Consider the following 27,904-nt stretch of genomic DNA (forward strand, 5'->3'; position numbering starts at 1 on the left):
ATGATAACTCTCGCCCACAAAAATATTGAGGGAAGGCAACGAAGAGGATTTGAAAGCAAGGCAGAATTGCAGGAAACAGATTTCAGGAGGTAGATTCGAATCGCCTTTAAAGCACAGGAAAAGCGGCAAAACCTCGACAATGATGCCCTTGGCCAAAAAGGGCGTATGCGTTTTTTCCTGAATATATTCAGGAAAAAACGCATACGCCCTTTTTGGCCAACCAAGCAACCTGGAAAGGCAAATCAGCGCTACAAAGAAGTCTCGCTTCCCATCGGTCAAAAGGGCCATGCTGAATAAAGTGTCAAAACCAGAAATGCAGGAGAGGCCATGGAGAAATGGGAGCCTTGCTACGCTGATGGGCGGGATGTAAATTGCCAACAGCCACTCTGGAGAAGTGTACGGTGTGTCCTGAAACATCTAAAAAACTCGGCTTAGACAGCATAGGGCACTTCCACTCATGGGCGTCTAATTTGGGAAAACTAAAAATCAGCAAGGCACAGGCACTCCAAAGTTTAGGGTTGCTCTGTTGACAAGAACCTCCACTTCATTCCACCTTAAATATCCCAGGAAAGAGAAAAATGGATAAAGAAGTTGTGGTCCTTAGGTACAATGGAATATCACTCAGCCATGAAATCAACGTCATAAGGCTAGTAGCAGCATGATGAGTGGATTCAGGTACGACGGTTCTAAGTGAAATAAGTCACACAGAAAAAGACACTAGTCATAAGATATCACTTATAGAGGGAATGTACAAACCGCTACACTTGAACTGAATTACAAAACAGAACAGAGTCACACATTTAGAAAACACACTATGGCTGCCTAACGGGAAAGGTGAGGTGGGGTGATGCCTAAAACAAGGCTTTCAAATTAGCTCAGATACCGTTCCATAAACCCAATATGTAATAGACAAGACCTACTCCTTGCTCAGTGAAGTGGACTCAACACCCCCTATTCACCGCCCAAGAATAGATCTGACTAGTAAAAATCTTCAAACCTATGTATTGATATCTCTCTGGAAGTGAGTCAAGTGGGTGTAAAGCGGCATAAACACAGCAGTGAAAAGCAGCTAAACCCCATTAGGAAAATCAATTACTTTTAAAAACCCGTGAAACAAAGACAGTGAAAGAGAGAGAAATTCTTACAAAATTCGTTCAGGGGCTGTGATGCCACCTGGATTGACCATATCTAGACCCACAGCTGATTGAGACATAAGGGTGGACACTCTTGGGGCTCAGAAGTTTGGTGAGGTTGGGTGAGCAAACGCAGACCCTTTAAAGTAATATTGCGTGGTAGCCGTCTGATGGGTCCCAAATCTCCAGGTTCAAGGGCATCTTCCTACATCGAAAACATGCATGAGAAACCCAGAAGATGGTACACCGTGTGATCGGGAAAGGTTTCTAAAACGCACCTTATTTCTCATCTCCTTGTGCTCGGGGTCGCCATTCCAGCCGCTTTACTAGCAATGTCCCTCCTTGGAGAATCAGCACTTTAACCTCCTGTTCCGTACAGGTTGCAATTTGTCCTGAGGATGAATGGCAAGAGGGGGAACCAATGAGCGACTAGCTCTAGGTGTTGGGAAAGGCACAGGTCACTCTATTTTCCCATCAGGAAGAAGAATTAACCACAGGCTCTGCTGCCGCCCAGAACCAGAAAAAGGCCTGAAGCAATCCTACGCTTTTGAGGCCAGCTCCCAAAAAAGCGAGTTGAAAAATGGAGCTCAGGGGCACTGCAAATCACAAACCTGCTGAGTTATAAATGATAACTCTCGCCCACAAAAATATTGAGGGAAGGCAACGAAGAGGATTTGAAAGCAAGGCAGAATTGCAGGAAACAGATTTCAGGAGGTAGATTCGAATCGCCTTTAAAGCACAGGAAAAGCGGCAAAACCTCGACAATGATGCCCTTGGCCAAAAAGGGCGTATGCGTTTTTTCCTGAATATATTCAGGAAAAAACGCATACGCCCTTTTTGGCCAACCAAGCAACCTGGAAAGGCAAATCAGCGCTACAAAGAAGTCTCGCTTCCCATCGGTCAAAAGGGCCATGCTGAATAAAGTGTCAAAACCAGAAATGCAGGAGAGGCCATGGAGAAATGGGAGCCTTGCTACGCTGATGGGCGGGATGTAAATTGCCAACAGCCACTCTGGAGAAGTGTACGGTGTGTCCTGAAACATCTAAAAAACTCGGCTTAGACAGCATAGGGCACTTCCACTCATGGGCGTCTAATTTGGGAAAACTAAAAATCAGCAAGGCACAGGCACTCCAAAGTTTAGGGTTGCTCTGTTGACAAGAACCTCCACTTCATTCCACCTTAAATATCCCAGGAAAGAGAAAAATGGATAAAGAAGTTGTGGTCCTTAGGTACAATGGAATATCACTCAGCCATGAAATCAACGTCATAAGGCTAGTAGCAGCATGATGAGTGGATTCAGGTACGACGGTTCTAAGTGAAATAAGTCACACAGAAAAAGACACTAGTCATAAGATATCACTTATAGAGGGAATGTACAAACCGCTACACTTGAACTGAATTACAAAACAGAACAGAGTCACACATTTAGAAAACACACTATGGCTGCCTAACGGGAAAGGTGAGGTGGGGTGATGCCTAAAACAAGGCTTTCAAATTAGCTCAGATACCGTTCCATAAACCCAATATGTAATAGACAAGACCTACTCCTTGCTCAGTGAAGTGGACTCAACACCCCCTATTCACCGCCCAAGAATAGATCTGACTAGTAAAAATCTTCAAACCTATGTATTGATATCTCTCTGGAAGTGAGTCAAGTGGGTGTAAAGCGGCATAAACACAGCAGTGAAAAGCAGCTAAACCCCATTAGGAAAATCAATTACTTTTAAAAACCCGTGAAACAAAGACAGTGAAAGAGAGAGAAATTCTTACAAAATTCGTTCAGGGGCTGTGATGCCACCTGGATTGACCATATCTAGACCCACAGCTGATTGAGACATAAGGGTGGACACTCTTGGGGCTCAGAAGTTTGGTGAGGTTGGGTGAGCAAACGCAGACCCTTTAAAGTAATATTGCGTGGTAGCCGTCTGATGGGTCCCAAATCTCCAGGTTCAAGGGCATCTTCCTACATCGAAAACATGCATGAGAAACCCAGAAGATGGTACACCGTGTGATCGGGAAAGGTTTCTAAAACGCACCTTATTTCTCATCTCCTTGTGCTCGGGGTCGCCATTCCAGCCGCTTTACTAGCAATGTCCCTCCTTGGAGAATCAGCACTTTAACCTCCTGTTCCGTACAGGTTGCAATTTGTCCTGAGGATGAATGGCAAGAGGGGGAACCAATGAGCGACTAGCTCTAGGTGTTGGGAAAGGCACAGGTCACTCTATTTTCCCATCAGGAAGAAGAATTAACCACAGGCTCTGCTGCCGCCCAGAACCAGAAAAAGGCCTGAAGCAATCCTACGCTTTTGAGGCCAGCTCCCAAAAAAGCGAGTTGAAAAATGGAGCTCAGGGGCACTGCAAATCACAAACCTGCTGAGTTATAAATGATAACTCTCGCCCACAAAAATATTGAGGGAAGGCAACGAAGAGGATTTGAAAGCAAGGCAGAATTGCAGGAAACAGATTTCAGGAGGTAGATTCGAATCGCCTTTAAAGCACAGGAAAAGCGGCAAAACCTCGACAATGATGCCCTTGGCCAAAAAGGGCGTATGCGTTTTTTCCTGAATATATTCAGGAAAAAACGCATACGCCCTTTTTGGCCAACCAAGCAACCTGGAAAGGCAAATCAGCGCTACAAAGAAGTCTCGCTTCCCATCGGTCAAAAGGGCCATGCTGAATAAAGTGTCAAAACCAGAAATGCAGGAGAGGCCATGGAGAAATGGGAGCCTTGCTACGCTGATGGGCGGGATGTAAATTGCCAACAGCCACTCTGGAGAAGTGTACGGTGTGTCCTGAAACATCTAAAAAACTCGGCTTAGACAGCATAGGGCACTTCCACTCATGGGCGTCTAATTTGGGAAAACTAAAAATCAGCAAGGCACAGGCACTCCAAAGTTTAGGGTTGCTCTGTTGACAAGAACCTCCACTTCATTCCACCTTAAATATCCCAGGAAAGAGAAAAATGGATAAAGAAGTTGTGGTCCTTAGGTACAATGGAATATCACTCAGCCATGAAATCAACGTCATAAGGCTAGTAGCAGCATGATGAGTGGATTCAGGTACGACGGTTCTAAGTGAAATAAGTCACACAGAAAAAGACACTAGTCATAAGATATCACTTATAGAGGGAATGTACAAACCGCTACACTTGAACTGAATTACAAAACAGAACAGAGTCACACATTTAGAAAACACACTATGGCTGCCTAACGGGAAAGGTGAGGTGGGGTGATGCCTAAAACAAGGCTTTCAAATTAGCTCAGATACCGTTCCATAAACCCAATATGTAATAGACAAGACCTACTCCTTGCTCAGTGAAGTGGACTCAACACCCCCTATTCACCGCCCAAGAATAGATCTGACTAGTAAAAATCTTCAAACCTATGTATTGATATCTCTCTGGAAGTGAGTCAAGTGGGTGTAAAGCGGCATAAACACAGCAGTGAAAAGCAGCTAAACCCCATTAGGAAAATCAATTACTTTTAAAAACCCGTGAAACAAAGACAGTGAAAGAGAGAGAAATTCTTACAAAATTCGTTCAGGGGCTGTGATGCCACCTGGATTGACCATATCTAGACCCACAGCTGATTGAGACATAAGGGTGGACACTCTTGGGGCTCAGAAGTTTGGTGAGGTTGGGTGAGCAAACGCAGACCCTTTAAAGTAATATTGCGTGGTAGCCGTCTGATGGGTCCCAAATCTCCAGGTTCAAGGGCATCTTCCTACATCGAAAACATGCATGAGAAACCCAGAAGATGGTACACCGTGTGATCGGGAAAGGTTTCTAAAACGCACCTTATTTCTCATCTCCTTGTGCTCGGGGTCGCCATTCCAGCCGCTTTACTAGCAATGTCCCTCCTTGGAGAATCAGCACTTTAACCTCCTGTTCCGTACAGGTTGCAATTTGTCCTGAGGATGAATGGCAAGAGGGGGAACCAATGAGCGACTAGCTCTAGGTGTTGGGAAAGGCACAGGTCACTCTATTTTCCCATCAGGAAGAAGAATTAACCACAGGCTCTGCTGCCGCCCAGAACCAGAAAAAGGCCTGAAGCAATCCTACGCTTTTGAGGCCAGCTCCCAAAAAAGCGAGTTGAAAAATGGAGCTCAGGGGCACTGCAAATCACAAACCTGCTGAGTTATAAATGATAACTCTCGCCCACAAAAATATTGAGGGAAGGCAACGAAGAGGATTTGAAAGCAAGGCAGAATTGCAGGAAACAGATTTCAGGAGGTAGATTCGAATCGCCTTTAAAGCACAGGAAAAGCGGCAAAACCTCGACAATGATGCCCTTGGCCAAAAAGGGCGTATGCGTTTTTTCCTGAATATATTCAGGAAAAAACGCATACGCCCTTTTTGGCCAACCAAGCAACCTGGAAAGGCAAATCAGCGCTACAAAGAAGTCTCGCTTCCCATCGGTCAAAAGGGCCATGCTGAATAAAGTGTCAAAACCAGAAATGCAGGAGAGGCCATGGAGAAATGGGAGCCTTGCTACGCTGATGGGCGGGATGTAAATTGCCAACAGCCACTCTGGAGAAGTGTACGGTGTGTCCTGAAACATCTAAAAAACTCGGCTTAGACAGCATAGGGCACTTCCACTCATGGGCGTCTAATTTGGGAAAACTAAAAATCAGCAAGGCACAGGCACTCCAAAGTTTAGGGTTGCTCTGTTGACAAGAACCTCCACTTCATTCCACCTTAAATATCCCAGGAAAGAGAAAAATGGATAAAGAAGTTGTGGTCCTTAGGTACAATGGAATATCACTCAGCCATGAAATCAACGTCATAAGGCTAGTAGCAGCATGATGAGTGGATTCAGGTACGACGGTTCTAAGTGAAATAAGTCACACAGAAAAAGACACTAGTCATAAGATATCACTTATAGAGGGAATGTACAAACCGCTACACTTGAACTGAATTACAAAACAGAACAGAGTCACACATTTAGAAAACACACTATGGCTGCCTAACGGGAAAGGTGAGGTGGGGTGATGCCTAAAACAAGGCTTTCAAATTAGCTCAGATACCGTTCCATAAACCCAATATGTAATAGACAAGACCTACTCCTTGCTCAGTGAAGTGGACTCAACACCCCCTATTCACCGCCCAAGAATAGATCTGACTAGTAAAAATCTTCAAACCTATGTATTGATATCTCTCTGGAAGTGAGTCAAGTGGGTGTAAAGCGGCATAAACACAGCAGTGAAAAGCAGCTAAACCCCATTAGGAAAATCAATTACTTTTAAAAACCCGTGAAACAAAGACAGTGAAAGAGAGAGAAATTCTTACAAAATTCGTTCAGGGGCTGTGATGCCACCTGGATTGACCATATCTAGACCCACAGCTGATTGAGACATAAGGGTGGACACTCTTGGGGCTCAGAAGTTTGGTGAGGTTGGGTGAGCAAACGCAGACCCTTTAAAGTAATATTGCGTGGTAGCCGTCTGATGGGTCCCAAATCTCCAGGTTCAAGGGCATCTTCCTACATCGAAAACATGCATGAGAAACCCAGAAGATGGTACACCGTGTGATCGGGAAAGGTTTCTAAAACGCACCTTATTTCTCATCTCCTTGTGCTCGGGGTCGCCATTCCAGCCGCTTTACTAGCAATGTCCCTCCTTGGAGAATCAGCACTTTAACCTCCTGTTCCGTACAGGTTGCAATTTGTCCTGAGGATGAATGGCAAGAGGGGGAACCAATGAGCGACTAGCTCTAGGTGTTGGGAAAGGCACAGGTCACTCTATTTTCCCATCAGGAAGAAGAATTAACCACAGGCTCTGCTGCCGCCCAGAACCAGAAAAAGGCCTGAAGCAATCCTACGCTTTTGAGGCCAGCTCCCAAAAAAGCGAGTTGAAAAATGGAGCTCAGGGGCACTGCAAATCACAAACCTGCTGAGTTATAAATGATAACTCTCGCCCACAAAAATATTGAGGGAAGGCAACGAAGAGGATTTGAAAGCAAGGCAGAATTGCAGGAAACAGATTTCAGGAGGTAGATTCGAATCGCCTTTAAAGCACAGGAAAAGCGGCAAAACCTCGACAATGATGCCCTTGGCCAAAAAGGGCGTATGCGTTTTTTCCTGAATATATTCAGGAAAAAACGCATACGCCCTTTTTGGCCAACCAAGCAACCTGGAAAGGCAAATCAGCGCTACAAAGAAGTCTCGCTTCCCATCGGTCAAAAGGGCCATGCTGAATAAAGTGTCAAAACCAGAAATGCAGGAGAGGCCATGGAGAAATGGGAGCCTTGCTACGCTGATGGGCGGGATGTAAATTGCCAACAGCCACTCTGGAGAAGTGTACGGTGTGTCCTGAAACATCTAAAAAACTCGGCTTAGACAGCATAGGGCACTTCCACTCATGGGCGTCTAATTTGGGAAAACTAAAAATCAGCAAGGCACAGGCACTCCAAAGTTTAGGGTTGCTCTGTTGACAAGAACCTCCACTTCATTCCACCTTAAATATCCCAGGAAAGAGAAAAATGGATAAAGAAGTTGTGGTCCTTAGGTACAATGGAATATCACTCAGCCATGAAATCAACGTCATAAGGCTAGTAGCAGCATGATGAGTGGATTCAGGTACGACGGTTCTAAGTGAAATAAGTCACACAGAAAAAGACACTAGTCATAAGATATCACTTATAGAGGGAATGTACAAACCGCTACACTTGAACTGAATTACAAAACAGAACAGAGTCACACATTTAGAAAACACACTATGGCTGCCTAACGGGAAAGGTGAGGTGGGGTGATGCCTAAAACAAGGCTTTCAAATTAGCTCAGATACCGTTCCATAAACCCAATATGTAATAGACAAGACCTACTCCTTGCTCAGTGAAGTGGACTCAACACCCCCTATTCACCGCCCAAGAATAGATCTGACTAGTAAAAATCTTCAAACCTATGTATTGATATATCTCTCTGGAAGTGAGTCAAGTGGGTGTAAAGCGGCATAAACACAGCAGTGAAAAGCAGCTAAACCCCATTAGGAAAATCAATTACTTTTAAAAACCCGTGAAACAAAGACAGTGAAAGAGAGAGAAATTCTTACAAAATTCGTTCAGGGGCTGTGATGCCACCTGGATTGACCATATCTAGACCCACAGCTGATTGAGACATAAGGGTGGACACTCTTGGGGCTCAGAAGTTTGGTGAGGTTGGGTGAGCAAACGCAGACCCTTTAAAGTAATATTGCGTGGTAGCCGTCTGATGGGTCCCAAATCTCCAGGTTCAAGGGCATCTTCCTACATCGAAAACATGCATGAGAAACCCAGAAGATGGTACACCGTGTGATCGGGAAAGGTTTCTAAAACGCACCTTATTTCTCATCTCCTTGTGCTCGGGGTCGCCATTCCAGCCGCTTTACTAGCAATGTCCCTCCTTGGAGAATCAGCACTTTAACCTCCGGTTCCGTACAGGTTGCAATTTGTCCTGAGGATGAATGGCAAGAGGGGGAACCAATGAGCGACTAGCTCTAGGTGTTGGGAAAGGCACAGGTCACTCTATTTTCCCATCAGGAAGAAGAATTAACCACAGGCTCTGCTGCCGCCCAGAACCAGAAAAAGGCCTGAAGCAATCCTACGCTTTTGAGGCCAGCTCCCAAAAAAGCGAGTTGAAAAATGGAGCTCAGGGGCACTGCAAATCACAAACCTGCTGAGTTATAAATGATAACTCTCGCCCACAAAAATATTGAGGGAAGGCAACGAAGAGGATTTGAAAGCAAGGCAGAATTGCAGGAAACAGATTTCAGGAGGTAGATTCGAATCGCCTTTAAAGCACAGGAAAAGCGGCAAAACCTCGACAATGATGCCCTTGGCCAAAAAGGGCGTATGCGTTTTTTCCTGAATATATTCAGGAAAAAACGCATACGCCCTTTTTGGCCAACCAAGCAACCTGGAAAGGCAAATCAGCGCTACAAAGAAGTCTCGCTTCCCATCGGTCAAAAGGGCCATGCTGAATAAAGTGTCAAAACCAGAAATGCAGGAGAGGCCATGGAGAAATGGGAGCCTTGCTACGCTGATGGGCGGGATGTAAATTGCCAACAGCCACTCTGGAGAAGTGTACGGTGTGTCCTGAAACATCTAAAAAACTCGGCTTAGACAGCATAGGGCACTTCCACTCATGGGCGTCTAATTTGGGAAAACTAAAAATCAGCAAGGCACAGGCACTCCAAAGTTTAGGGTTGCTCTGTTGACAAGAACCTCCACTTCATTCCACCTTAAATATCCCAGGAAAGAGAAAAATGGATAAAGAAGTTGTGGTCCTTAGGTACAATGGAATATCACTCAGCCATGAAATCAACGTCATAAGGCTAGTAGCAGCATGATGAGTGGATTCAGGTACGACGGTTCTAAGTGAAATAAGTCACACAGAAAAAGACACTAGTCATAAGATATCACTTATAGAGGGAATGTACAAACCGCTACACTTGAACTGAATTACAAAACAGAACAGAGTCACACATTTAGAAAACACACTATGGCTGCCTAACGGGAAAGGTGAGGTGGGGTGATGCCTAAAACAAGGCTTTCAAATTAGCTCAGATACCGTTCCATAAACCCAATATGTAATAGACAAGACCTACTCCTTGCTCAGTGAAGTGGACTCAACACCCCCTATTCACCGCCCAAGAATAGATCTGACTAGTAAAAATCTTCAAACCTATGTATTGATATATCTCTCTGGAAGTGAGTCAAGTGGGTGTAAAGCGGCATAAACACAGCAGTGAAAAGCAGCTAAACCCCATTAGGAAAATCAATTACTTTTAAAAACCCGTGAAACAAAGACAGTGAAAGAGAGAGAAATTCTTACAAAATTCGTTCAGGGGCTGTGATGCCACCTGGATTGACCATATCTAGACCCACAGCTGATTGAGACATAAGGGTGGACACTCTTGGGGCTCAGAAGTTTGGTGAGGTTGGGTGAGCAAACGCAGACCCTTTAAAGTAATATTGCGTGGTAGCCGTCTGATGGGTCCCAAATCTCCAGGTTCAAGGGCATCTTCCTACATCGAAAACATGCATGAGAAACCCAGAAGATGGTACACCGTGTGATCGGGAAAGGTTTCTAAAACGCACCTTATTTCTCATCTCCTTGTGCTCGGGGTCGCCATTCCAGCCGCTTTACTAGCAATGTCCCTCCTTGGAGAATCAGCACTTTAACCTCCTGTTCCGTACAGGTTGCAATTTGTCCTGAGGATGAATGGCAAGAGGGGGAACCAATGAGCGACTAGCTCTAGGTGTTGGGAAAGGCACAGGTCACTCTATTTTCCCATCAGGAAGAAGAATTAACCACAGGCTCTGCTGCCGCCCAGAACCAGAAAAAGGCCTGAAGCAATCCTACGCTTTTGAGGCCAGCTCCAAAAAAAGCGAGTTGAAAAATGGAGCTCAGGGGCACTGCAAATCACAAACCTGCTGAGTTATAAATGATAACTCTCGCCCACAAAAATATTGAGGGAAGGCAACGAAGAGGATTTGAAAGCAAGGCAGAATTGCAGGAAACAGATTTCAGGAGGTAGATTCGAATCGCCTTTAAAGCACAGGAAAAGCGGCAAAACCTCGACAATGATGCCCTTGGCCAAAAAGGGCGTATGCGTTTTTTCCTGAATATATTCAGGAAAAAACGCATACGCCCTTTTTGGCCAACCAAGCAACCTGGAAAGGCAAATCAGCGCTACAAAGAAGTCTCGCTTCCCATCGGTCAAAAGGGCCATGCTGAATAAAGTGTCAAAACCAGAAATGCAGGAGAGGCCATGGAGAAATGGGAGCCTTGCTACGCTGATGGGCGGGATGTAAATTGCCAACAGCCACTCTGGAGAAGTGTACGGTGTGTCCTGAAACATCTAAAAAACTCGGCTTAGACAGCATAGGGCACTTCCACTCATGGGCGTCTAATTTGGGAAAACTAAAAATCAGCAAGGCACAGGCACTCCAAAGTTTAGGGTTGCTCTGTTGACAAGAACCTCCACTTCATTCCACCTTAAATATCCCAGGAAAGAGAAAAATGGATAAAGAAGTTGTGGTCCTTAGGTACAATGGAATATCACTCAGCCATGAAATCAACGTCATAAGGCTAGTAGCAGCATGATGAGTGGATTCAGGTACGACGGTTCTAAGTGAAATAAGTCACACAGAAAAAGACACTAGTCATAAGATATCACTTATAGAGGGAATGTACAAACTGCTACACTTGAACTGAATTACAAAACAGAACAGAGTCACACATTTAGAAAACACACTATGGCTGCCTAACGGGAAAGGTGAGGTGGGGTGATGCCTATAACAAGGCTTTCAAATTAGCTCAGATACCGTTCCATAAACCCAATATGTAATAGACAAGACCTACTCCTTGCTCAGTGAAGTGGACTCAACACCCCCTATTCACCGCCCAAGAATAGATCTGACTAGTAAAAATCTTCAAACCTATGTATTGATATCTCTCTGGAAGTGAGTCAAGTGGGTGTAAAGCGGCATAAACACAGCAGTGAAAAGCAGCTAAACCCCATTAGGAAAATCAATTACTTTTAAAAACCCGTGAAACAAAGACAGTGAAAGAGAGAGAAATTCTTACAAAATTCGTTCAGGGGCTGTGATGCCACCTGGATTGACCATATCTAGACCCACAGCTGATTGAGACATAAGGGTGGACACTCTTGGGGCTCAGAAGTTTGGTGAGGTTGGGTGAGCAAACGCAGACCCTTTAAAGTAATATTGCGTGGTAGCCGTCTGATGGGTCCCAAATCTCCAGGTTCAAGGGCATCTTCCTACATCGAAAACATGCATGAGAAACCCAGAAGATGGTACACCGTGTGATCGGGAAAGGTTTCTAAAACGCACCTTATTTCTCATCTCCTTGTGCTCGGGGTCGCCATTCCAGCCGCTTTACTAGCAATGTCCCTCCTTGGAGAATCAGCACTTTAACCTCCTGTTCCGTACAGGTTGCAATTTGTCCTGAGGATGAATGGCAAGAGGGGGAACCAATGAGCGACTAGCTCTAGGTGTTGGGAAAGGCACAGGTCACTCTATTTTCCCATCAGGAAGAAGAATTAACCACAGGCTCTGCTGCCGCCCAGAACCAGAAAAAGGCCTGAAGCAATCCTACGCTTTTGAGGCCAGCTCCCAAAAAAGCGAGTTGAAAAATGGAGCTCAGGGGCACTGCAAATCACAAACCTGCTGAGTTATAAATGATAACTCTCGCCCACAAAAATATTGAGGGAAGGCAACGAAGAGGATTTGAAAGCAAGGCAGAATTGCAGGAAACAGATTTCAGGAGGTAGATTCGAATCGCCTTTAAAGCACAGGAAAAGCGGCAAAACCTCGACAATGATGCCCTTGGCCAAAAAGGGCGTATGCGTTTTTTCCTGAATATATTCAGGAAAAAACGCATACGCCCTTTTTGGCCAACCAAGCAACCTGGAAAGGCAAATCAGCGCTACAAAGAAGTCTCGCTTCCCATCGGTCAAAAGGGCCATGCTGAATAAAGTGTCAAAACCAGAAATGCAGGAGAGGCCATGGAGAAATGGGAGCCTTGCTACGCTGATGGGCGGGATGTAAATTGCCAACAGCCACTCTGGAGAAGTGTACGGTGTGTCCTGAAACATCTAAAAAACTCGGCTTAGACAGCATAGGGCACTTCCACTCATGGGCGTCTAATTTGGGAAAACTAAAAATCAGCAAGGCACAGGCACTCCAAAGTTTAGGGTTGCTCTGTTGACAAGAACCTCCACTTCATTCCACCTTAAATATCCCAGGAAAGAGAAAAATGGATAAAGAAGTTGTGGTCCTTAGGTACAATGGAATATCACTCAGCCATGAAATCAACGTCATAAGGCTAGTAGCAGCATGATGAGTGGATTCAGGTACGACGGTTCTAAGTGAAATAAGTCACACAGAAAAAGACACTAGTCATAAGATATCACTTATAGAGGGAATGTACAAACCGCTACACTTGAACTGAATTACAAAACAGAACAGAGTCACACATTTAGAAAACACACTATGGCTGCCTAACGGGAAAGGTGAGGTGGGGTGATGCCTAAAACAAGGCTTTCAAATTAGCTCAGATACCGTTCCATAAACCCAATATGTAATAGACAAGACCTACTCCTTGCTCAGTGAAGTGGACTCAACACCCCCTATTCACCGCCCAAGAATAGATCTGACTAGTAAAAATCTTCAAACCTATGTATTGATATCTCTCTGGAAGTGAGTCAAGTGGGTGTAAAGCGGCATAAACACAGCAGTGAAAAGCAGCTAAACCCCATTAGGAAAATCAATTACTTTTAAAAACCCGTGAAACAAAGACAGTGAAAGAGAGAGAAATTCTTACAAAATTCGTTCAGGGGCTGTGATGCCACCTGGATTGACCATATCTAGACCCACAGCTGATTGAGACATAAGGGTGGACACTCTTGGGGCTCAGAAGTTTGGTGAGGTTGGGTGAGCAAACGCAGACCCTTTAAAGTAATATTGCGTGGTAGCCGTCTGATGGGTCCCAAATCTCCAGGTTCAAGGGCATCTTCCTACATCGAAAACATGCATGAGAAACCCAGAAGATGGTACACCGTGTGATCGGGAAAGGTTTCTAAAACGCACCTTATTTCTCATCTCCTTGTGCTCGGGGTCGCCATTCCAGCCGCTTTACTAGCAATGTCCCTCCTTGGAGAATCAGCACTTTAACCTCCTGTTCCGTACAGGTTGCAATTTGTCCTGAGGATGAATGGCAAGAGGGGGAACCAATGAGCGACTAGCTCTAGGTGTTGGGAAAGGCACAGGTCACTCTATTTTCCCATCAGGAAGAAGAATTAACCACAGGCTCTGCTGCCGCCCAGAACCAGAAAAAGGCCTGAAGCAATCCTACGCTTTTGAGGCCAGCTCCCAAAAAAGCGAGTTGAAAAATGGAGCTCAGGGGCACTGCAAATCACAAACCTGCTGAGTTATAAATGATAACTCTCGCCCACAAAAATATTGAGGGAAGGCAACGAAGAGGATTTGAAAGCAAGGCAGAATTGCAGGAAACAGATTTCAGGAGGTAGATTCGAATCGCCTTTAAAGCACAGGAAAAGCGGCAAAACCTCGACAATGATGCCCTTGGCCAAAAAGGGCGTATGCGTTTTTTCCTGAATATATTCAGGAAAAAACGCATACGCCCTTTTTGGCCAACCAAGCAACCTGGAAAGGCAAATCAGCGCTACAAAGAAGTCTCGCTTCCCATCGGTCAAAAGGGCCATGCTGAATAAAGTGTCAAAACCAGAAATGCAGGAGAGGCCATGGAGAAATGGGAGCCTTGCTACGCTGATGGGCGGGATGTAAATTGCCAACAGCCACTCTGGAGAAGTGTACGGTGTGTCCTGAAACATCTAAAAAACTCGGCTTAGACAGCATAGGGCACTTCCACTCATGGGCGTCTAATTTGGGAAAACTAAAAATCAGCAAGGCACAGGCACTCCAAAGTTTAGGGTTGCTCTGTTGACAAGAACCTCCACTTCATTCCACCTTAAATATCCCAGGAAAGAGAAAAATGGATAAAGAAGTTGTGGTCCTTAGGTACAATGGAATATCACTCAGCCATGAAATCAACGTCATAAGGCTAGTAGCAGCATGATGAGTGGATTCAGGTACGACGGTTCTAAGTGAAATAAGTCACACAGAAAAAGACACTAGTCATAAGATATCACTTATAGAGGGAATGTACAAACCGCTACACTTGAACTGAATTACAAAACAGAACAGAGTCACACATTTAGAAAACACACTATGGCTGCCTAACGGGAAAGGTGAGGTGGGGTGATGCCTAAAACAAGGCTTTCAAATTAGCTCAGATACCGTTCCATAAACCCAATATGTAATAGACAAGACCTACTCCTTGCTCAGTGAAGTGGACTCAACACCCCCTATTCACCGCCCAAGAATAGATCTGACTAGTAAAAATCTTCAAACCTATGTATTGATATCTCTCTGGAAGTGAGTCAAGTGGGTGTAAAGCGGCATAAACACAGCAGTGAAAAGCAGCTAAACCCCATTAGGAAAATCAATTACTTTTAAAAACCCGTGAAACAAAGACAGTGAAAGAGAGAGAAATTCTTACAAAATTCGTTCAGGGGCTGTGATGCCACCTGGATTGACCATATCTAGACCCACAGCTGATTGAGACATAAGGGTGGACACTCTTGGGGCTCAGAAGTTTGGTGAGGTTGGGTGAGCAAACGCAGACCCTTTAAAGTAATATTGCGTGGTAGCCGTCTGATGGGTCCCAAATCTCCAGGTTCAAGGGCATCTTCCTACATCGAAAACATGCATGAGAAACCCAGAAGATGGTACACCGTGTGATCGGGAAAGGTTTCTAAAACGCACCTTATTTCTCATCTCCTTGTGCTCGGGGTCGCCATTCCAGCCGCTTTACTAGCAATGTCCCTCCTTGGAGAATCAGCACTTTAACCTCCGGTTCCGTACAGGTTGCAATTTGTCCTGAGGATGAATGGCAAGAGGGGGAACCAATGAGCGACTAGCTCTAGGTGTTGGGAAAGGCACAGGTCACTCTATTTTCCCATCAGGAAGAAGAATTAACCACAGGCTCTGCTGCCGCCCAGAACCAGAAAAAGGCCTGAAGCAATCCTACGCTTTTGAGGCCAGCTCCCAAAAAAGCGAGTTGAAAAATGGAGCTCAGGGGCACTGCAAATCACAAACCTGCTGAGTTATAAATGATAACTCTCGCCCACAAAAATATTGAGGGAAGGCAACGAAGAGGATTTGAAAGCAAGGCAGAATTGCAGGAAACAGATTTCAGGAGGTAGATTCGAATCGCCTTTAAAGCACAGGAAAAGCGGCAAAACCTCGACAATGATGCCCTTGGCCAAAAAGGGCGTATGCGTTTTTTCCTGAATATATTCAGGAAAAAACGCATACGCCCTTTTTGGCCAACCAAGCAACCTGGAAAGGCAAATCAGCGCTACAAAGAAGTCTCGCTTCCCATCGGTCAAAAGGGCCATGCTGAATAAAGTGTCAAAACCAGAAATGCAGGAGAGGCCATGGAGAAATGGGAGCCTTGCTACGCTGATGGGCGGGATGTAAATTGCCAACAGCCACTCTGGAGAAGTGTACGGTGTGTCCTGAAACATCTAAAAAACTCGGCTTAGACAGCATAGGGCACTTCCACTCATGGGCGTCTAATTTGGGAAAACTAAAAATCAGCAAGGCACAGGCACTCCAAAGTTTAGGGTTGCTCTGTTGACAAGAACCTCCACTTCATTCCACCTTAAATATCCCAGGAAAGAGAAAAATGGATAAAGAAGTTGTGGTCCTTAGGTACAATGGAATATCACTCAGCCATGAAATCAACGTCATAAGGCTAGTAGCAGCATGATGAGTGGATTCAGGTACGACGGTTCTAAGTGAAATAAGTCACACAGAAAAAGACACTAGTCATAAGATATCACTTATAGAGGGAATGTACAAACCGCTACACTTGAACTGAATTACAAAACAGAACAGAGTCACACATTTAGAAAACACACTATGGCTGCCTAACGGGAAAGGTGAGGTGGGGTGATGCCTAAAACAAGGCTTTCAAATTAGCTCAGATACCGTTCCATAAACCCAATATGTAATAGACAAGACCTACTCCTTGCTCAGTGAAGTGGACTCAACACCCCCTATTCACCGCCCAAGAATAGATCTGACTAGTAAAAATCTTCAAACCTATGTATTGATATATCTCTCTGGAAGTGAGTCAAGTGGGTGTAAAGCGGCATAAACACAGCAGTGAAAAGCAGCTAAACCCCATTAGGAAAATCAATTACTTTTAAAAACCCGTGAAACAAAGACAGTGAAAGAGAGAGAAATTCTTACAAAATTCGTTCAGGGGCTGTGATGCCACCTGGATTGACCATATCTAGACCCACAGCTGATTGAGACATAAGGGTGGACACTCTTGGGGCTCAGAAGTTTGGTGAGGTTGGGTGAGCAAACGCAGACCCTTTAAAGTAATATTGCGTGGTAGCCGTCTGATGGGTCCCAAATCTCCAGGTTCAAGGGCATCTTCCTACATCGAAAACATGCATGAGAAACCCAGAAGATGGTACACCGTGTGATCGGGAAAGGTTTCTAAAACGCACCTTATTTCTCATCTCCTTGTGCTCGGGGTCGCCATTCCAGCCGCTTTACTAGCAATGTCCCTCCTTGGAGAATCAGCACTTTAACCTCCGGTTCCGTACAGGTTGCAATTTGTCCTGAGGATGAATGGCAAGAGGGGGAACCAATGAGCGACTAGCTCTAGGTGTTGGGAAAGGCACAGGTCACTCTATTTTCCCATCAGGAAGAAGAATTAACCACAGGCTCTGCTGCCGCCCAGAACCAGAAAAAGGCCTGAAGCAATCCTACGCTTTTGAGGCCAGCTCCCAAAAAAGCGAGTTGAAAAATGGAGCTCAGGGGCACTGCAAATCACAAACCTGCTGAGTTATAAATGATAACTCTCGCCCACAAAAATATTGAGGGAAGGCAACGAAGAGGATTTGAAAGCAAGGCAGAATTGCAGGAAACAGATTTCAGGAGGTAGATTCGAATCGCCTTTAAAGCACAGGAAAAGCGGCAAAACCTCGACAATGATGCCCTTGGCCAAAAAGGGCGTATGCGTTTTTTCCTGAATATATTCAGGAAAAAACGCATACGCCCTTTTTGGCCAACCAAGCAACCTGGAAAGGCAAATCAGCGCTACAAAGAAGTCTCGCTTCCCATCGGTCAAAAGGGCCATGCTGAATAAAGTGTCAAAACCAGAAATGCAGGAGAGGCCATGGAGAAATGGGAGCCTTGCTACGCTGATGGGCGGGATGTAAATTGCCAACAGCCACTCTGGAGAAGTGTACGGTGTGTCCTGAAACATCTAAAAAACTCGGCTTAGACAGCATAGGGCACTTCCACTCATGGGCGTCTAATTTGGGAAAACTAAAAATCAGCAAGGCACAGGCACTCCAAAGTTTAGGGTTGCTCTGTTGACAAGAACCTCCACTTCATTCCACCTTAAATATCCCAGGAAAGAGAAAAATGGATAAAGAAGTTGTGGTCCTTAGGTACAATGGAATATCACTCAGCCATGAAATCAACGTCATAAGGCTAGTAGCAGCATGATGAGTGGATTCAGGTACGACGGTTCTAAGTGAAATAAGTCACACAGAAAAAGACACTAGTCATAAGATATCACTTATAGAGGGAATGTACAAACCGCTACACTTGAACTGAATTACAAAACAGAACAGAGTCACACATTTAGAAAACACACTATGGCTGCCTAACGGGAAAGGTGAGGTGGGGTGATGCCTAAAACAAGGCTTTCAAATTAGCTCAGATACCGTTCCATAAACCCAATATGTAATAGACAAGACCTACTCCTTGCTCAGTGAAGTGGACTCAACACCCCCTATTCACCGCCCAAGAATAGATCTGACTAGTAAAAATCTTCAAACCTATGTATTGATATATCTCTCTGGAAGTGAGTCAAGTGGGTGTAAAGCGGCATAAACACAGCAGTGAAAAGCAGCTAAACCCCATTAGGAAAATCAATTACTTTTAAAAACCCGTGAAACAAAGACAGTGAAAGAGAGAGAAATTCTTACAAAATTCGTTCAGGGGCTGTGATGCCACCTGGATTGACCATATCTAGACCCACAGCTGATTGAGACATAAGGGTGGACACTCTTGGGGCTCAGAAGTTTGGTGAGGTTGGGTGAGCAAACGCAGACCCTTTAAAGTAATATTGCGTGGTAGCCGTCTGATGGGTCCCAAATCTCCAGGTTCAAGGGCATCTTCCTACATCGAAAACATGCATGAGAAACCCAGAAGATGGTACACCGTGTGATCGGGAAAGGTTTCTAAAACGCACCTTATTTCTCATCTCCTTGTGCTCGGGGTCGCCATTCCAGCCGCTTTACTAGCAATGTCCCTCCTTGGAGAATCAGCACTTTAACCTCCTGTTCCGTACAGGTTGCAATTTGTCCTGAGGATGAATGGCAAGAGGGGGAACCAATGAGCGACTAGCTCTAGGTGTTGGGAAAGGCACAGGTCACTCTATTTTCCCATCAGGAAGAAGAATTAACCACAGGCTCTGCTGCCGCCCAGAACCAGAAAAAGGCCTGAAGCAATCCTACGCTTTTGAGGCCAGCTCCAAAAAAAGCGAGTTGAAAAATGGAGCTCAGGGGCACTGCAAATCACAAACCTGCTGAGTTATAAATGATAACTCTCGCCCACAAAAATATTGAGGGAAGGCAACGAAGAGGATTTGAAAGCAAGGCAGAATTGCAGGAAACAGATTTCAGGAGGTAGATTCGAATCGCCTTTAAAGCACAGGAAAAGCGGCAAAACCTCGACAATGATGCCCTTGGCCAAAAAGGGCGTATGCGTTTTTTCCTGAATATATTCAGGAAAAAACGCATACGCCCTTTTTGGCCAACCAAGCAACCTGGAAAGGCAAATCAGCGCTACAAAGAAGTCTCGCTTCCCATCGGTCAAAAGGGCCATGCTGAATAAAGTGTCAAAACCAGAAATGCAGGAGAGGCCATGGAGAAATGGGAGCCTTGCTACGCTGATGGGCGGGATGTAAATTGCCAACAGCCACTCTGGAGAAGTGTACGGTGTGTCCTGAAACATCTAAAAAACTCGGCTTAGACAGCATAGGGCACTTCCACTCATGGGCGTCTAATTTGGGAAAACTAAAAATCAGCAAGGCACAGGCACTCCAAAGTTTAGGGTTGCTCTGTTGACAAGAACCTCCACTTCATTCCACCTTAAATATCCCAGGAAAGAGAAAAATGGATAAAGAAGTTGTGGTCCTTAGGTACAATGGAATATCACTCAGCCATGAAATCAACGTCATAAGGCTAGTAGCAGCATGATGAGTGGATTCAGGTACGACGGTTCTAAGTGAAATAAGTCACACAGAAAAAGACACTAGTCATAAGATATCACTTATAGAGGGAATGTACAAACTGCTACACTTGAACTGAATTACAAAACAGAACAGAGTCACACATTTAGAAAACACACTATGGCTGCCTAACGGGAAAGGTGAGGTGGGGTGATGCCTAAAACAAGGCTTTCAAATTAGCTCAGATACCGTTCCATAAACCCAATATGTAATAGACAAGACCTACTCCTTGCTCAGTGAAGTGGACTCAACACCCCCTATTCACCGCCCAAGAATAGATCTGACTAGTAAAAATCTTCAAACCTATGTATTGATATCTCTCTGGAAGTGAGTCAAGTGGGTGTAAAGCGGCATAAACACAGCAGTGAAAAGCAGCTAAACCCCATTAGGAAAATCAATTACTTTTAAAAACCCGTGAAACAAAGACAGTGAAAGAGAGAGAAATTCTTACAAAATTCGTTCAGGGGCTGTGATGCCACCTGGATTGACCATATCTAGACCCACAGCTGATTGAGACATAAGGGTGGACACTCTTGGGGCTCAGAAGTTTGGTGAGGTTGGGTGAGCAAACGCAGACCCTTTAAAGTAATATTGCGTGGTAGCCGTCTGATGGGTCCCAAATCTCCAGGTTCAAGGGCATCTTCCTACATCGAAAACATGCATGAGAAACCCAGAAGATGGTACACCGTGTGATCGGGAAAGGTTTCTAAAACGCACCTTATTTCTCATCTCCTTGTGCTCGGGGTCGCCATTCCAGCCGCTTTACTAGCAATGTCCCTCCTTGGAGAATCAGCACTTTAACCTCCTGTTCCGTACAGGTTGCAATTTGTCCTGAGGATGAATGGCAAGAGGGGGAACCAATGAGCGACTAGCTCTAGGTGTTGGGAAAGGCACAGGTCACTCTATTTTCCCATCAGGAAGAAGAATTAACCACAGGCTCTGCTGCCGCCCAGAACCAGAAAAAGGCCTGAAGCAATCCTACGCTTTTGAGGCCAGCTCCCAAAAAAGCGAGTTGAAAAATGGAGCTCAGGGGCACTGCAAATCACAAACCTGCTGAGTTATAAATGATAACTCTCGCCCACAAAAATATTGAGGGAAGGCAACGAAGAGGATTTGAAAGCAAGGCAGAATTGCAGGAAACAGATTTCAGGAGGTAGATTCGAATCGCCTTTAAAGCACAGGAAAAGCGGCAAAACCTCGACAATGATGCCCTTGGCCAAAAAGGGCGTATGCGTTTTTTCCTGAATATATTCAGGAAAAAACGCATACGCCCTTTTTGGCCAACCAAGCAACCTGGAAAGGCAAATCAGCGCTACAAAGAAGTCTCGCTTCCCATCGGTCAAAAGGGCCATGCTGAATAAAGTGTCAAAACCAGAAATGCAGGAGAGGCCATGGAGAAATGGGAGCCTTGCTACGCTGATGGGCGGGATGTAAATTGCCAACAGCCACTCTGGAGAAGTGTACGGTGTGTCCTGAAACATCTAAAAAACTCGGCTTAGACAGCATAGGGCACTTCCACTCATGGGCGTCTAATTTGGGAAAACTAAAAATCAGCAAGGCACAGGCACTCCAAAGTTTAGGGTTGCTCTGTTGACAAGAACCTCCACTTCATTCCACCTTAAATATCCCAGGAAAGAGAAAAATGGATAAAGAAGTTGTGGTCCTTAGGTACAATGGAATATCACTCAGCCATGAAATCAACGTCATAAGGCTAGTAGCAGCATGATGAGTGGATTCAGGTACGACGGTTCTAAGTGAAATAAGTCACACAGAAAAAGACACTAGTCATAAGATATCACTTATAGAGGGAATGTACAAACCGCTACACTTGAACTGAATTACAAAACAGAACAGAGTCACACATTTAGAAAACACACTATGGCTGCCTAACGGGAAAGGTGAGGTGGGGTGATGCCTAAAACAAGGCTTTCAAATTAGCTCAGATACCGTTCCATAAACCCAATATGTAATAGACAAGACCTACTCCTTGCTCAGTGAAGTGGACTCAACACCCCCTATTCACCGCCCAAGAATAGATCTGACTAGTAAAAATCTTCAAACCTATGTATTGATATCTCTCTGGAAGTGAGTCAAGTGGGTGTAAAGCGGCATAAACACAGCAGTGAAAAGCAGCTAAACCCCATTAGGAAAATCAATTACTTTTAAAAACCCGTGAAACAAAGACAGTGAAAGAGAGAGAAATTCTTACAAAATTCGTTCAGGGGCTGTGATGCCACCTGGATTGACCATATCTAGACCCACAGCTGATTGAGACATAAGGGTGGACACTCTTGGGGCTCAGAAGTTTGGTGAGGTTGGGTGAGCAAACGCAGACCCTTTAAAGTAATATTGCGTGGTAGCCGTCTGATGGGTCCCAAATCTCCAGGTTCAAGGGCATCTTCCTACATCGAAAACATGCATGAGAAACCCAGAAGATGGTACACCGTGTGATCGGGAAAGGTTTCTAAAACGCACCTTATTTCTCATCTCCTTGTGCTCGGGGTCGCCATTCCAGCCGCTTTACTAGCAATGTCCCTCCTTGGAGAATCAGCACTTTAACCTCCTGTTCCGTACAGGTTGCAATTTGTCCTGAGGATGAATGGCAAGAGGGGGAACCAATGAGCGACTAGCTCTAGGTGTTGGGAAAGGCACAGGTCACTCTATTTTCCCATCAGGAAGAAGAATTAACCACAGGCTCTGCTGCCGCCCAGAACCAGAAAAAGGCCTGAAGCAATCCTACGCTTTTGAGGCCAGCTCCCAAAAAAGCGAGTTGAAAAATGGAGCTCAGGGGCACTGCAAATCACAAACCTGCTGAGTTATAAATGATAACTCTCGCCCACAAAAATATTGAGGGAAGGCAACGAAGAGGATTTGAAAGCAAGGCAGAATTGCAGGAAACAGATTTCAGGAGGTAGATTCGAATCGCCTTTAAAGCACAGGAAAAGCGGCAAAACCTCGACAATGATGCCCTTGGCCAAAAAGGGCGTATGCGTTTTTTCCTGAATATATTCAGGAAAAAACGCATACGCCCTTTTTGGCCAACCAAGCAACCTGGAAAGGCAAATCAGCGCTACAAAGAAGTCTCGCTTCCCATCGGTCAAAAGGGCCATGCTGAATAAAGTGTCAAAACCAGAAATGCAGGAGAGGCCATGGAGAAATGGGAGCCTTGCTACGCTGATGGGCGGGATGTAAATTGCCAACAGCCACTCTGGAGAAGTGTACGGTGTGTCCTGAAACATCTAAAAAACTCGGCTTAGACAGCATAGGGCACTTCCACTCATGGGCGTCTAATTTGGGAAAACTAAAAATCAGCAAGGCACAGGCACTCCAAAGTTTAGGGTTGCTCTGTTGACAAGAACCTCCACTTCATTCCACCTTAAATATCCCAGGAAAGAGAAAAATGGATAAAGAAGTTGTGGTCCTTAGGTACAATGGAATATCACTCAGCCATGAAATCAACGTCATAAGGCTAGTAGCAGCATGATGAGTGGATTCAGGTACGACGGTTCTAAGTGAAATAAGTCACACAGAAAAAGACACTAGTCATAAGATATCACTTATAGAGGGAATGTACAAACCGCTACACTTGAACTGAATTACAAAACAGAACAGAGTCACACATTTAGAAAACACACTATGGCTGCCTAACGGGAAAGGTGAGGTGGGGTGATGCCTAAAACAAGGCTTTCAAATTAGCTCAGATACCGTTCCATAAACCCAATATGTAATAGACAAGACCTACTCCTTGCTCAGTGAAGTGGACTCAACACCCCCTATTCACCGCCCAAGAATAGATCTGACTAGTAAAAATCTTCAAACCTATGTATTGATATCTCTCTGGAAGTGAGTCAAGTGGGTGTAAAGCGGCATAAACACAGCAGTGAAAAGCAGCTAAACCGCATTAGGAAAATCAATTACTTTTAAAAACCCGTGAAACAAAGACAGTGAAAGAGAGAGAAATTCTTACAAAATTCGTTCAGGGGCTGTGATGCCACCTGGATTGACCATATCTAGACCCACAGCTGATTGAGACATAAGGGTGGACACTCTTGGGGCTCAGAAGTTTGGTGAGGTTGGGTGAGCAAACGCAGACCCTTTAAAGTAATATTGCGTGGTAGCCGTCTGATGGGTCCCAAATCTCCAGGTTCAAGGGCATCTTCCTACATCGAAAACATGCATGAGAAACCCAGAAGATGGTACACCGTGTGATCGGGAAAGGTTTCTAAAACGCACCTTATTTCTCATCTCCTTGTGCTCGGGGTCGCCATTCCAGCCGCTTTACTAGCAATGTCCCTCCTTGGAGAATCAGCACTTTAACCTCCGGTTCCGTACAGGTTGCAATTTGTCCTGAGGATGAATGGCAAGAGGGGGAACCAATGAGCGACTAGCTCTAGGTGTTGGGAAAGGCACAGGTCACTCTATTTTCCCATCAGGAAGAAGAATTAACCACAGGCTCTGCTGCCGCCCAGAACCAGAAAAAGGCCTGAAGCAATCCTACGCTTTTGAGGCCAGCTCCCAAAAAAGCGAGTTGAAAAATGGAGCTCAGGGGCACTGCAAATCACAAACCTGCTGAGTTATAAATGATAACTCTCGCCCACAAAAATATTGAGGGAAGGCAACGAAGAGGATTTGAAAGCAAGGCAGAATTGCAGGAAACAGATTTCAGGAGGTAGATTCGAATCGCCTTTAAAGCACAGGAAAAGCGGCAAAACCTCGACAATGATGCCCTTGGCCAAAAAGGGCGTATGCGTTTTTTCCTGAATATATTCAGGAAAAAACGCATACGCCCTTTTTGGCCAACCAAGCAACCTGGAAAGGCAAATCAGCGCTACAAAGAAGTCTCGCTTCCCATCGGTCAAAAGGGCCATGCTGAATAAAGTGTCAAAACCAGAAATGCAGGAGAGGCCATGGAGAAATGGGAGCCTTGCTACGCTGATGGGCGGGATGTAAATTGCCAACAGCCACTCTGGAGAAGTGTACGGTGTGTCCTGAAACATCTAAAAAACTCGGCTTAGACAGCATAGGGCACTTCCACTCATGGGCGTCTAATTTGGGAAAACTAAAAATCAGCAAGGCACAGGCACTCCAAAGTTTAGGGTTGCTCTGTTGACAAGAACCTCCACTTCATTCCACCTTAAATATCCCAGGAAAGAGAAAAATGGATAAAGAAGTTGTGGTCCTTAGGTACAATGGAATATCACTCAGCCATGAAATCAACGTCATAAGGCTAGTAGCAGCATGATGAGTGGATTCAGGTACGACGGTTCTAAGTGAAATAAGTCACACAGAAAAAGACACTAGTCATAAGATATCACTTATAGAGGGAATGTACAAACCGCTACACTTGAACTGAATTACAAAACAGAACAGAGTCACACATTTAGAAAACACACTATGGCTGCCTAACGGGAAAGGTGAGGTGGGGTGATGCCTAAAACAAGGCTTTCAAATTAGCTCAGATACCGTTCCATAAACCCAATATGTAATAGACAAGACCTACTCCTTGCTCAGTGAAGTGGACTCAACACCCCCTATTCACCGCCCAAGAATAGATCTGACTAGTAAAAATCTTCAAACCTATGTATTGATATCTCTCTGGAAGTGAGTCAAGTGGGTGTAAAGCGGCATAAACACAGCAGTGAAAAGCAGCTAAACCCCATTAGGAAAATCAATTACTTTTAAAAACCCGTGAAACAAAGACAGTGAAAGAGAGAGAAATTCTTACAAAATTCGTTCAGGGGCTGTGATGCCACCTGGATTGACCATATCTAGACCCACAGCTGATTGAGACATAAGGGTGGACACTCTTGGGGCTCAGAAGTTTGGTGAGGTTGGGTGAGCAAACGCAGACCCTTTAAAGTAATATTGCGTGGTAGCCGTCTGATGGGTCCCAAATCTCCAGGTTCAAGGGCATCTTCCTACATCGAAAACATGCATGAGAAACCCAGAAGATGGTACACCGTGTGATCGGGAAAGGTTTCTAAAACGCACCTTATTTCTCATCTCCTTGTGCTCGGGGTCGCCATTCCAGCCGCTTTACTAGCAATGTCCCTCCTTGGAGAATCAGCACTTTAACCTCCTGTTCCGTACAGGTTGCAATTTGTCCTGAGGATGAATGGCAAGAGGGGGAACCAATGAGCGACTAGCTCTAGGTGTTGGGAAAGGCACAGGTCACTCTATTTTCCCATCAGGAAGAAGAATTAACCACAGGCTCTGCTGCCGCCCAGAACCAGAAAAAGGCCTGAAGCAATCCTACGCTTTTGAGGCCAGCTCCCAAAAAAGCGAGTTGAAAAATGGAGCTCAGGGGCACTGCAAATCACAAACCTGCTGAGTTATAAATGATAACTCTCGCCCACAAAAATATTGAGGGAAGGCAACGAAGAGGATTTGAAAGCAAGGCAGAATTGCAGGAAACAGATTTCAGGAGGTAGATTCGAATCGCCTTTAAAGCACAGGAAAAGCGGCAAAACCTCGACAATGATGCCCTTGGCCAAAAAGGGCGTATGCGTTTTTTCCTGAATATATTCAGGAAAAAACGCATACGCCCTTTTTGGCCAACCAAGCAACCTGGAAAGGCAAATCAGCGCTACAAAGAAGTCTCGCTTCCCATCGGTCAAAAGGGCCATGCTGAATAAAGTGTCAAAACCAGAAATGCAGGAGAGGCCATGGAGAAATGGGAGCCTTGCTACGCTGATGGGCGGGATGTAAATTGCCAACAGCCACTCTGGAGAAGTGTACGGTGTGTCCTGAAACATCTAAAAAACTCGGCTTAGACAGCATAGGGCACTTCCACTCATGGGCGTCTAATTTGGGAAAACTAAAAATCAGCAAGGCACAGGCACTCCAAAGTTTAGGGTTGCTCTGTTGACAAGAACCTCCACTTCATTCCACCTTAAATATCCCAGGAAAGAGAAAAATGGATAAAGAAGTTGTGGTCCTTAGGTACAATGGAATATCACTCAGCCATGAAATCAACGTCATAAGGCTAGTAGCAGCATGATGAGTGGATTCAGGTACGACGGTTCTAAGTGAAATAAGTCACACAGAAAAAGACACTAGTCATAAGATATCACTTATAGAGGGAATGTACAAACCGCTACACTTGAACTGAATTACAAAACAGAACAGAGTCACACATTTAGAAAACACACTATGGCTGCCTAACGGGAAAGGTGAGGTGGGGTGATGCCTAAAACAAGGCTTTCAAATTAGCTCAGATACCGTTCCATAAACCCAATATGTAATAGACAAGACCTACTCCTTGCTCAGTGAAGTGGACTCAACACCCCCTATTCACCGCCCAAGAATAGATCTGACTAGTAAAAATCTTCAAACCTATGTATTGATATCTCTCTGGAAGTGAGTCAAGTGGGTGTAAAGCGGCATAAACACAGCAGTGAAAAGCAGCTAAACCCCATTAGGAAAATCAATTACTTTTAAAAACCCGTGAAACAAAGACAGTGAAAGAGAGAGAAATTCTTACAAAATTCGTTCAGGGGCTGTGATGCCACCTGGATTGACCATATCTAGACCCACAGCTGATTGAGACATAAGGGTGGACACTCTTGGGGCTCAGAAGTTTGGTGAGGTTGGGTGAGCAAACGCAGACCCTTTAAAGTAATATTGCGTGGTAGCCGTCTGATGGGTCCCAAATCTCCAGGTTCAAGGGCATCTTCCTACATCGAAAACATGCATGAGAAACCCAGAAGATGGTACACCGTGTGATCGGGAAAGGTTTCTAAAACGCACCTTATTTCTCATCTCCTTGTGCTCGGGGTCGCCATTCCAGCCGCTTTACTAGCAATGTCCCTCCTTGGAGAATCAGCACTTTAACCTCCTGTTCCGTACAGGTTGCAATTTGTCC

This window comes from Eschrichtius robustus, chromosome 5, assembly GCF_028021215.1.
Source record: "Eschrichtius robustus isolate mEscRob2 chromosome 5, mEscRob2.pri, whole genome shotgun sequence".
Lineage (NCBI taxonomy): Eukaryota > Metazoa > Chordata > Mammalia > Artiodactyla > Eschrichtiidae > Eschrichtius > Eschrichtius robustus.